The following is a 9,912-nucleotide window of genomic DNA, read 5'->3' as shown; positions in this document are numbered from 1 at the left end:
CCCCTGAGGCTGCTTGTCCTTCCGGAAGATGGCCTCGACCGCCTCCTAACCAGAGGCGAACTTGGTGGCGATGTCCATCAGCTCGCTCGCCCTGGTGGGAGTCTTGCAACCCAGCTTGCTCACCAGGTCGCGACAAGTGGTGCCGGCGAGGAACGCGCCGATGACATCTGAGTCGGTGATGTTGGGCAGCTCAGTGCGCTGTTTCGAAAATCGCAGGATGTAGTCCCGCAGGGATTCTCCCGGCTGCTAGCGGCAGCTTCGGAGATCCCTGGAGTTCCCAGGGCGCACGTATGTGCCCTGGAAGTTGCTGACGAAGGCTTTTACCAGGTCGTCCCAGTTGGAGATATGCGCAGGAGGCAGATGCTCCAGCTAGGCTCGGGCGGCGTCGGAGAGGAACAGGGGGAGGTTGCGGATGATGAGGTTGTCATCGTCCGTTCCACCCAGTTGGCAGGCTAGCCGGTAGTCCGCGAGCCACAGTTCTGGCCTTGTTTCCCCCGAGTACTTGGTGATGGTAGTCGGGGTTCGGAACCGGGTCGGGAACGGCGCCCGTCGTATGGCCCGGCTGAAAGCTTGCTGACCGGGTGGTTCGGGCGAGGGGCTCCGATCCTCCCCGCTGTCGTAGCGTCCCCCACGCCTGGGGTGGTAGCCTCGGTGCACCTTCTTATCGAGGTGGGCTCGACGGTCGCGGCGGTGGTGCTCGTTGCCGAGGCGACCTAGGGCTGCAGGCGTTGTGTCCCGCGTGCGCCCGGTGTGGACCGAGGCTTCCCGCATGAATTGGGAAGTCGCGGCGCGATGCTCCAGGGGGTACCCTTGCCTTCGGGAGGCAGAGCTTTCGGCCCGCCGGACCGCGGCATCCTCCAGGAGATTCTTGAGCTCTCCCTGGATACGCTGCCCTCGGTGGTGGATGGCTCCGGCATTGCTCGGAGTAGTATTACTGCTACAGCCAGGTTCTGGCCGACCCCACTGGAAGCCGGGGGCAGCCTTGCCCTGGCATCGTCGGCGATGCGGTGCTGGACGTCCTGGGCCAGATGACGCGCTTCTCCAGCTGGTGCTCGGCCTACCCACTCATGCCCGATGTTCTGCCGGAGCTGCACAAGTTGTCCTGCTTCCTCGTCGAGCCTGGCCTGCATCTCGCGGATTTGCTCGAGCTGTGCTTCCTGACCCCCCGCAGGGAATGGGACCACAGCTAGCTCCCGAAGGATGTCAACGCAAGGCGCAGGCCTAGGGGGATCGCCGTCCTCCAGCATACTAAGATGGTTGTCTTCGTCGAGACCCCCTAGATCGACGTGGAAACATTCGAGACTTGGGCCACAGTCCTCGTCGTCAAAGCTGTGGCCATCATCGGAGAAATCGGAGAGGCAGTAGTCACATGCGGCCATGAAGTCTCGCATGGCACTGGGGTTACCGAGCCCGGAGAAATCCCAACCAGAGTCGGGCTCGTCATCTTCCTCGGAACCCGGGGGCCGTAGGTCGAGACGGCCGTCAGTCGGTCCTAGGTTGACCACATATGGTACCCCGGAAGGTTAGGATATGCCTTTATGAAAGCGTCCACAGAAGCGGGGTCGCTTGGTGGGTCGAAGCTGAATCTAAAAGGCACAGGGCGGAAAACGGACGGTACCTCTTGATCGACGGATGGTGACGAAGTCGCGTCGGGGACGGACTGCACCGTTATCTGAGGTACGAGGCTAACGCCCAGCAAGTCCTTCACGAGCGTTCTGGCGTCATCCGTCCGCTTGGGGTTGGCGTGTTGCAGGGAAACGACGCTCGTCTTCGTCTCAGACGCGAGGTCCGCCCGACGCGTCCCCCACTGGGGCGCCGGCGCCGTCGACTCGCTCGACAGCCGACGAGGTACCGCCTCCTGCTTGGCCATGCTTGCCCCGCCTCCTCCTCCTGCGGCGGGGGAGGTGACGGGACAGACCCGGATGCTGTTCTTCCGCCATGCGGGGAAGACGTCGTCGATTCTGCCGCCGTTGGGTGGGCTGACGACCGTCGTTGTCGCGCAGCGGAGGAAGGAGTACCATGTCGTAGCTGCCGTCGAGGGACATGAACTCGAGACTCCCAAAACAGAGCAGCGTCCCGGGCCGGAGAGGTTGCTGGAGACTACCCATCTGGAGCTTGACGGGAAGCTGTTCGTCAACACGCAACAGGCCCCTACCTGGCGCGCCAACTGTTGGCGTTTCGACCCCGGGGGGTCCCTGGACCGACGAGTAAATTGTCGCTGCGTGTCCCAGCCCAGATGGGTCGGCGCAAGATGGAACACAAGGGGGAAAACCGCGGCTCGTGTTATCCTGTGCCCAGGGCGGATGCGCTTGCAGTAGGGGGTTACAAGCGTTCGCGGGGGAGAGAGAGAGAGAGAGAGCCTGTCCATCAGCCCGTCCTCCCACGCGGCCACCTTCTCGTACGAGGGCCCTGGACCTTCCTTTTATAGATGTAAGGAGAGGGTCCAGGTGTACAATGGGGAGTGTAGCAATGTGCTAACGTGTCTAGCAGAGAGGAGCCAGAGCCCTATGTACATGCCGATGTGGCTATCGGAGAGGTGTTAGTGCCCTGTTCATGTGATGTCGTGGCCGTCGGAGGAGCGCTTGAGCCTTGTAGAAGCACAGTTGTCGGGGTTGTCGGATCCTTGCTGATGTCTCCTTGCTTCCGTAGGGGGCTGAGAACCGCCGTCGTCATGGGAGCATGCGGGGTACCATCATTACTTGTTTACCGGGGCGAGCCAGATGGGACACCGGTCTTGTTCCCCGTAGCCTGAGCTAGCTAGGGGTAGGGTAATGATGTACCCCCTTGTAGCGTGGTCGGTCCGAGCCCAAGGTCGGGTGAGGCGATGACTCCTCCGAGGTCGAGGCTGAGTCCGAGCCTTAGGGTCGAGCGAGGCGGAGACCGTCTTCTAGGGTCGAGGTTGAGTCCGAGCCCTGGGGTCGGGCGAGGCGGATACCGTATTCCGAGGCCGAGGCGGGGGCCGATCCCTGGGGTCGGGCGAGGCGGAGCTTCCTATGGCGCCTGAGGCTGGACTTGGCTGCTGTCAGCCTCACCCTGGCGGGTGGCACAGCAGTCGGAGCAGGGCAGGCGGCGCTGTTTTCCTGTCAGGTCAGTCAGTGGAGGGGCGAAATGACTGCGGTCACTTCGGCCCTGTCGACTGAGGAACGCGCGTCAGGATAAGGTATTAGGTGATCCTTGCATTGAATGCTCCTGCGATATGGTCGGTTGGCGTGGCGATCCGGCCAAGGTTGCTTCACTGCGAAGCCTGCCCGAGCTGGGCCTCGGACGAGTCGGAGGTGCACCCTTTGCTTGAGGAGGCCCTCGGGCGAGGCGTGAATCCGCCTGGGTCTACTGTTCCTCCCCGAGGCTGGGCTCGGACGAAGTGAGATCGTGTCCCTTGAGTGGACGGAGCCTTGACCTGAATCGCGCCCATCAAGCCTTTGCAGCTTGTGCTGATGGTGATTACCAGCCGAGTTTAGGAGTCTTGGGGGTACCCCTAATTATGGTCCCCGACACTAGGTTCTGTATTTGTAAAACTCACGAATATACATATAAACAAATACCTGTTGTGGATTAAGCCACGTAAATTGTAGCAGAGGTGGATGCAGTAGTGCAAAAGCTAGAGGAAGCATCCAAAACGCTAGCATCAAGATGCCCATTCATTGTGCAACTTGCTACGAATTAGATGCAAGTCACTATTTATGATGTATGAAATGACACAATCTTGTCGTTGTTATGAATGACATATTAGTTCAACTTATTGAAAGGAAAGACTATTCTTGGACCCATAGATTCGCATATTACTTGTTCAACTGTATTTGGTGCTTAGCTTGTTGCCTCTGATACTCCGGATGTTGCCTCAAAGCTTCATGCAGCCTAACATTCTTCATGTCCAGTGCAGAGGTGCTAGAATGAGACATTTGTGAGGACGATGATATAGATGCTCGACCTTGATGTCTTGGCTCCCTAGAGTCAATTAATGAATCAAATATAGACAACCTACAAGAGTGAATCATAGACTCGGTACAATTGCAGGAATATGAGCATAACTTCAAAATCTAAATAAAATATTCTCACCATCGATAGGCATGTCCTCTTGTGCTAGCATATGTCGCCTCGAGGTCCATTGGTTGGCTCCTCTAGTCATAGTCCTACCCATGGCGCTCATTTATTTAATTTGCTCCCCATATACCGCCTCGACAAAAGCACACTAAATAACAAAACAATGTGAAGGTGATGCAAAAGCATACTCTAGAGTATAGAAATCTCATTAAACACTCGATGGTTGTCTGAGTGCACAAGACATCACCATTCTGAGGATCAGAATCCATATGCCCTACCACATACACCTCCACATCCATTGGCCTAAAACTTGTGCGAGCTTCCTGTACATACAAGCTAGAATGACATGAGCCTATTAATGTTGAAGTTAGGACATAATATGACTTACTATTCTCTTAGCCATGTGCAAGTGTCCATCTATATAGGAGCAACAGATTTTTCATGTGTGTGTGAGTTTTTTTAAAGAATTCATCTATATACTATTTTAATTGTTCCCCATGTACCGTTTCAGTTATTCCCTCAAGTTGATCTATGTAATTCTTAATAGATTAATTATCATTAGAATTACTTACATTGCTATTTTGGAGCAAAGGCACGAGGGAAGCGAGCTTGATCCCTTGCTTGGTAATCTTCTGGTGTCAATCCACCATGAAGTGTGACAAGAACCTCTCATTCACTTCCTTGAGCACTAGGCACGTTGTCACAATGAATGTTCATCCCATTGCTTCATAAGGTTTTCAAATTCTCGGTCGACAAACTCTCAAGAGTCGGCCTAAGGATGTTATCCTAGGAGACATCAAAGCGACCTTTGGAACCGACCATTGTGGCCGATATAATAGATCTGGTCTCCTCGTACCCAATGAAGTCACCAAAAAGTATGTTGGCACATTTTTGTACCAAATACTAACGAACCCTAAGGCCTTCATGCGATGTGCAGGACCTTGGGTCAGCTCTACGGGGTACCGAACGGTCTGCGGTAGGTCACTGAACCGTTCACGATTGGGCAAATAACTCCTCTCTTCTCTGCGGGTGCGTGGACCACCCGTGTGTAGATGGCAGACCGCTAAGAGCAGAGGACTTCATGTAGAACCTATATCCTACCTCCTAGGAGCAACTCCATCGAGGAGGATAGATAATATGGTTGCTTCAAGATTAGTAGAACAGTCAAAGCGCATCTAGATGACGTAGAGCCAAAGAGAGGTGAAGATTAAGGTGGGGAAATTGTAACTAACGCTAAACTACTCCTAGACCTAATGCATGAGGTAAAATTGGGTTGATAGATCTATTATTGGTTGATTCAATTGGTCGTGTGTGTGTCTATATATATATATATATATATATATATATATATATATATATATATATATATATATATATATATATATATATATATATATATATATATGGAGCCTTGTGCTTCCATATAGTGAACGGAAGCCCTGACCCAACGGTACCTTTCGGTTTAGCCGCACCACCTCAAGCAGACCAGGCCTCGGGCTATCTATAAAAGGTACCTGAGACCACCACGAATTAGTGTTTCGGCAGCGGCGGCGGTTGCGCAAAGGCGGAACCAACGCGTGTGGGCGTGTCTAGGCGCGTGTCGGTGCGGTGATGGCCAACGTGCGAGTGCGTGGTCAGGCAGGATCTGGTGGGGACGGGGCACGACTCTGGTCGACGCGCGGTCAGGCGGGTTTGGCGTGGATGGGGCGTGGCTCTGGCCGACACGAGGTCAATCGTGTCCGGCATGGACAAAAGGGGTCCACGGTGGGCGAACGGATGCGGCATCGACGGTCCGCCGTGGTCGGATGGATGAAGAGGATCATCAGCCGGTGCATCGTTGTCCCTGAGATCTGGTCTGTCACAGGCAACACATCTGAGGTGGTAGCGGCTGCGGCAACACAGTGGTGGATCCGGGGGGCATGTGTTTGGTGGTGTTCTCCTGAGACGTGCATGATGGTGACACATTCGAGGTGGGAGCAGCGGCGGCGGACTTCCCTAGGTGCGAGCAGTGACAGCGGCCTCCCTAGGCATGAGCGGCGGCTGATCCCAGGGGCACGCGTGGCGGCGATGGCTCCCCTAGGCGTAAGCGACGACCCTTTTATGCTACTATGCATACTTATTTATGCCAACATCAATAGGCATTTACAACATATATTTTAGTTCATGGCTCCCCTTCCATCTATTGTCTATTTATGATATTTCTAATCACATTTTACGCAAACGTTTATTGATTTTATGCAATATCTTGTTACCTAATCTAGTGTATATATGGGGTTCCTATCATTTACACCATATATATGAGATATTTACGACATACACATTTACACAACGAAACAAAAAATCACAAAAAGGTAACCACTCCCAGGAATATGGTCATTTGCCACATTTCCATAAAATCTCGCACATGCAATCCCTAGATTTTATAGAATCTGTTACTTCCATAAAATAATTAAATTCCCTAATCAACTGACCTTACTAATCCCCTAATCAACTCATCTAATCAAATCCATTGATTTATGGTAGATCCATGGATGTGGGGGTTGTTGATTCGGAGTAAACTAACATTTTACGTTGTACCAACACTATTTTATACTCAAAATTAGGGATCTTTATTATTATGAATATAACATATCAGGGTTATCAACATCTCTCACGGTGACTCGGTATTTACGCTCATAACTGAAGGGTTTATGCTCATATTTGTAGATGCGTCCACCTGTGTACCGCATGACATATTTTTACACCTACCATAAAACCACCCCAATTTCCGTGGGGCTGTTGATTGGGCCCATAGTAAGATTTTTTTCATCAATTATGATGTATTGTGTAATTATTTATGCAACCTTCTATAAGGATTTATGCTTTGCATGATACTTGTCACCCATTTTTTGCGCGCATGCAGTGTGAACAAAAATATCATCCAAAATTTGCACACATGCAATGAAAAATCTCACGTCCTACCATAATTTTTGGATCTACATAAATATAGAAATTGCATGCATGCACTCCATAAAAATAGGAGTTGATCATGCGGTGGTGGGAGAGGACACGCAACCCATGTGTGCATCCGCTGGAACCCTGGTTGGATGCGCTACAAAGAGGGTGGTTGGGGCTTCTGGTCAATATTTCAAACCGAGGGCTTCCAATTAGGGCTGGATATCGAGCCAGCTCGGCTCGGCTCGGCCGAGTTCGAGCTGGCTCGTTAAGCTAACGAGCCAGCTCGGCTCGGCTCGTTAAGCAACCGAGCCAGAAGAGCAGCTCGGCTTGGCTCGTTAACGAGCTCGAGCTGGCTCGTTTGGCTCACGAGCCACAGCAAAAAAACTGCTGCACACACACACACATATATGTATATATATACTGATGTACACAAATACAAAAACAATTTAGCACCAGAAAATAGTTCAAAAGTGACAACACAAATCACACTTCATAATCAGGCATTCAGCCTGCAACATTCATGATTCATCAGTTCACAACATTCATCAGTTCATGGCTTCAACTTGAAGCATCACAATTCAAAGCATCAGAATTTACAACCAACTAGTGAACCAGGCAACCAGCCAACCACTAACCATGCATCTGTGATCAGTCCATGGCTTCATGCATCACATGATCACAAGTTCACAACATCAATTCATGGCTTAATTTACAAAAGTAGCCACCACACCAGAATTTACAACCAACTAACCACTAACCAGTTAACCACCAAAAGGATGACAATAGTGCACTACTGTCTACTGCACTAGCACTCTAGCAGCTTAGCAGGAGTGCAGGACATGCACAGCACAAAGTGCACAGCAAGTCAGCTAGACTAGACAGCAACATGCCACCAAAACCAAAAGTCTAGCATCCACCATTAGCACATCTTCCTTCGGCCTGTACAAAACTTTATAAATCAGCATAGTTTATAAATCAATACAACACTATTGATGTTAGTAGCTATTATACTTACTAATTGCTTGCCACCACACCCTTAGGGAACTCCCCAAACTCGATATCACCATCATCCCCCTCCTGAGCAGTCCACACATGACACATCAGCATTACATAGAACAAAAGTTAAAAGAAACATTAGATGCAGTTTCTATGTTACAACCTATAATAAGATTACATACCACAAGAATAGGTGCAGTTTTCTCATGTTGAGAGCCCCTTATCCAACTAGATGCACAAACTAGTGCTTGAACTTTTGAAGGCTTCAAAGAACTCCAATAATCATCAACCACTCTTCCTCCAGTACTAAAAGTGGACTCTGATGATACACTACTTGCTGGGACAACCAAAATCTCTTTGCCATACTAGAGACTACTGGAAACCTATGAGCATGTTGTTGCCAATAGGGGAGCAAGCTGAAATTCTTATCACTAGTAGGCACATTTGGTTCATCTAAATAAATAAGCAACTCTGATTTTGAACCTTCTGTAGCACTAGACTCCAAATAATTTTGAAATTCATCTGGAACTATAGCTGCCAGTGAACTGTTTGTACCCATTGATGAAGAGGTTGTTTGAGTGTTTTGGTTACTATCACCCATTTTTTGGCGATACAACAACTCATATTTCTTAAACAACCCTTCCAACTCTTTGTTGGTCTCATCAAACTCCTTTTCACACCTAATGGATTCATAAATCTGACCAAAGCACCATTTAATATACCTCATTTTAAACCTAGGATCAAGGATCGTAGCAATAACCATGATATTGTTCCTCTTCTCCCAATATTTATCAAATTTTTATAACATGGCAGCAACCATACTCCATAGATATGGATCACCAGAATTCGTTGATCCAATTAATGCAATCTTTACTTTCACTATATAAGGGTAGAAGGCATTGGCTGTGGGATAAACTGATCCTGAAAATGCAGTGGTTGCTCCAGCCATTGTTCCTAAGATTGGTCTAATCTTTTCATACATGTCCCATTGTGACTGCGAAGGCTCCCACATATAGTTATGATCTTTTTCAGCATAGTAACCAAAAGCAGCCCAATTTTCAATGCAAGTATCCAACATTCTATATGTTGAACTCCACCTTGTTTTAACATCAAGAGAGAGCCCTTTTCCAACTTTTACAGCATACTCCTTGCAAACATCCATGAACTTGTACATTCTACTAGGTGATCTCTTGAAATATTTTACTGTTTCCCTAAGGTTACTTATGAGATCATCTATTGGTTGCAAGCCATCATTTACAACCAAATTGACTATGTGTGAAGCACAACAAACATGAAAATACAAGGGATCAAATTGTGTATTTCTTATAGCAAGAAGCTTGGATGTCAAATTGGTGATGGCAACATCATTATTTGAAGCATTGTCAAGTGTGATTGTGATAACTTTATCTTCAATTTTCCATTCAACCAGGCACTCAAAAATAGCTTGAGCTATCACTACACCAGTGTGGGGAGGATCCAACTCCACAAAGTTCAGTACACGACATTGCAATTCCCAATTTACATCTATGTAGTGTGCAACCAAACTCATGTATTGGAAATTTTGGTTAGATGTCCACAGATCGGTAGTCAAACTTATGGATTCAGCCTCTCTAAGAGTTTTCTTTAGAAGGTCCTTTTCAGATTCATACACTTTCATGCACTCATTTTTTATAGTCTTTCTACCAATACTTTGATAGCTGTTTTTCATCCATTTCATCAAGATATTAAACCATTTGTGCTCTACCATTTGAACTAAATACTCGTGAACAATAATCAACTTAGCAATCAAATTTCTAGTGTGATCATGATCATATTCAGTGGGATTAACAACAAGAGAACCATCATCAAGAGCGAAGCTGATAGTACCTTGAGCAACCTTTGATTTTGCATTGGCCAACTTGGCCTGGTAGGCGGTGCACTTATCCAGATGTCGATTTA

General features: G+C 48.8%; 1 long non-coding RNA gene across 1 annotated transcript; it reads right to left on the bottom strand.

Moving 5' to 3' along the window:
• Nucleotides 1–7,641: 7,641 nt before the first annotated feature.
• Nucleotides 7,642–8,392, bottom strand: LOC109943694 (uncharacterized). Its single transcript, XR_002266757.1, has 3 exons — nucleotides 8,157–8,392; nucleotides 7,994–8,055; nucleotides 7,642–7,917 (listed from the first exon to the last, which is right to left on the bottom strand). It is a non-coding gene; the product is annotated as an uncharacterized lncRNA (long non-coding RNA).
• Nucleotides 8,393–9,912: the final 1,520 nt, after the last annotated feature.

Source organism: Zea mays, chromosome 1 (assembly GCF_902167145.1).
Source record: "Zea mays cultivar B73 chromosome 1, Zm-B73-REFERENCE-NAM-5.0, whole genome shotgun sequence".
Lineage (NCBI taxonomy): Eukaryota > Viridiplantae > Streptophyta > Magnoliopsida > Poales > Poaceae > Zea > Zea mays.
The sequence above is the reverse complement of the archived record's forward strand: the minus strand, read 5'-3'. Positions and strand labels throughout refer to the sequence as shown.